At 50.5% G+C, this 2451-nt stretch overlaps 1 protein-coding gene across 1 annotated transcript in view; it reads left to right on the top strand.

Annotated features, from left to right (window-relative positions):
- The window catches only part of LOC107099047 (melanophilin-like), a 16535-nt gene that overhangs the window by 4719 nt on the left and 9365 nt on the right, over positions 1-2451 (top strand). The gene's annotated exons all lie outside the window — the stretch shown is intronic.

Consider the following 2451-nt stretch of genomic DNA (forward strand, 5'->3'; position numbering starts at 1 on the left):
TTTTCTAGCTTTTATATCGTCATTCCACGTCACAGTACAGAGCAATAAAATCCACTCTCTGCATTTAACCCGTCCCCTTGCTCAGGGACCCAGAGTGGCAGTCTGTGGGAGTGGGGCTCAAACTCAGAGCCCCACTGCGGGTCACCGGCTCAGCCGAATGGAAGGTAGCAATCAGTGGGGTGACAGATGGCGCAGCCAGATCATTCTGTCCACATCCTTGCTAATCGATGGTTTATGGTTAGGAGACACGTCCTGATGGAAGGATGTCCTGGAGAACGTCCCAGACTGCACCTGCAGAGAGGCAACGTGGGGCCGCGGGGTCACAGTTGGGGTTATGGGGGGGGGGGGAAGCTTCCTCAGCGGGGTGTAGGTCAGACTCAGGAGCAGGGACATGTGGTCGGAGCAGAGCCTGTCGATGGTAGACGTGTTTGTGCACCAGTTGTTGTTCGTGTAGACACTCAGTCCCCCCCCTGGCTGCTTCTAGGGCCTTTAGCCCCCCTGGCTGCTTCTAGGGCCTATAGCCCCCTGGCTGCTTCTAGGGCCTTTAGCCCCCCCTGGCTGCTTCTAGAGCCTTTAGCCCCCCTGGCTGCTTCTAGAGCCTTTAGCCCCCCCCTGGCTGCTTCTAGAGCCTTTAGCCCCCTGGCTGCTTCTAGGGCCTTTAGCCCCCTGGCTGCTTCTAGAGCCTTTAGCCCCCCTGGCTGCTTCTAGGGCCTATAGCCCCCCTGGCTGCTTCTAGGGCCTTTAGCCCCCCCTGGCTGCTTCTAGAGCCTTTAGCCCCCCTGGCTGCTTCTAGGGCCTTTAGCCCCCTGGCTTCTTCTAGNCTTCTAGAGCCTTTAGCCCCCCTGGCTGCTTCTAGGGCCTTTAGCCCCCTGGCTTCTTCTAGGGCCTTTAGCCCCCCTGGCTGGATGGCTGCAGCCAGGTCTCAGTGAACAACAGTCCAAACCAGCCTATTTACTTCCAGCTGGGCTTTATCTCCTCCATCTGGTTTATGAGGGAAATGGAGATGATAATGCTGGGCAGCGATGGTTGGTTTGGAGGCGCCTCCAGAGCTGGACAAGGATCCAGGCTTTTACTTCCTGCCCTGCGTCTCCCTGCGTCTCCCTGCGTCTCCCTGCGTCTCCTCCTCTTCCTGTCCACAGGGCTGAGTATCCACCGGGGGTTTGGTGTCCGGGTTATCTCTGGCGGTATGTTGGTAAAGTATTCGGATACATGCTGTTAGCTTCATAATCCCAACTATCTTTAGAGTTAAAGTAAATAAAGAGAAAGAACCTCAGTAAGGAGAATGTAGACTCCGCCCCTTCCTTAATGAACCGCACCAACATTCCGCCAAGACCATCATGGATCTGGCTGACGTTTGACCCAAGAAGAGTCCAAACAGGAAATGACCTCAGCAGACGGTCTTCTAGAACCTGCTTCAGTCAGAAGGTTCCCTTTATCTGCTGGGAGTCGCAGGAAAATGGCAGAAACCTTCCAAGCCTGATTAAAAAGCTTCTCCTGACGATCAGACACCTGGTTTAACGTCCTCGTCCCGCTGAGGAGTCATCATGGCGCCCATCTGTGACGGCCGAGGCGTTCCAAAGAGCACATGTGTTCCTGAAACCCTGAAGAGGAACCCTGACTCCAGATTCACAGCATTAACTCTTTATTAGGATAGAAAATATTCAACCAAAGCTGCTTTTAAAGCACACAGTGTTCAAGCAGAAGCAGCTGTTTCTGCAGAAGGTTCCAGAATCCTGAAGGAGCCGTTTATCCCGGCGATGCAGGCCTGATTCAAACGGCGTGCTCTAATCAAAAGGCTCCTCCCATCCTGCAGGAGATGTTTCTTATTTAAACCTTATCTCAGGCTCCACCCAAGCAGAGACATTTGGGACTTGTTATCTGGTTTGTTCCTGAGCTCAGAGCGCTGAGGGAGGCTTTAACGTCTCCAACAATCAGAACCAGTTTCCTTTCAACTCTGCTGAGGAAAACATTCTGACTCAATAAAGTCATTTATTACAAAAATGGAGGAAATACCAACAGAATCTGCCTCCTTCTGCAGACTAAACCCAACAGCTCATTATTTCCCTGCTTTAAGTGTTTGCTTTCTCCAGGGCTGTTTAACCTTTAACTGGATAGATTGTTCATATTTCTATACCACTGGCTTTACACACACTTCTAAAGCTATAAATAAACACGGTGATGAACAGCAGGAATGTTTCAGTGTCCACCTTTGCTCTAGTTTACTAAGAATCAGTTTAAATCTGATTTAAACAGCAACAGGCCTCCAGTTAGTCTCTAATTCCTGTAAGTTTGGTGGATCTGTGGAAGCTGATAAACCCTGAGGCGCCTCAGTCCCTGGTTTATCCGTCAGCCTGAAATAAACCCAGACTAAACATCTTTTAACAGACTTCATTAATATATTCACCCATATTTCAGACACATTTATTCAAGATGATTTAAGAAAAGAAATGT

The sequence above is a fragment of the Cyprinodon variegatus genome, unplaced genomic scaffold, assembly GCF_000732505.1.
Source record: "Cyprinodon variegatus isolate N-32 unplaced genomic scaffold, C_variegatus-1.0 Scaffold834, whole genome shotgun sequence".
NCBI lineage: Eukaryota > Metazoa > Chordata > Actinopteri > Cyprinodontiformes > Cyprinodontidae > Cyprinodon > Cyprinodon variegatus.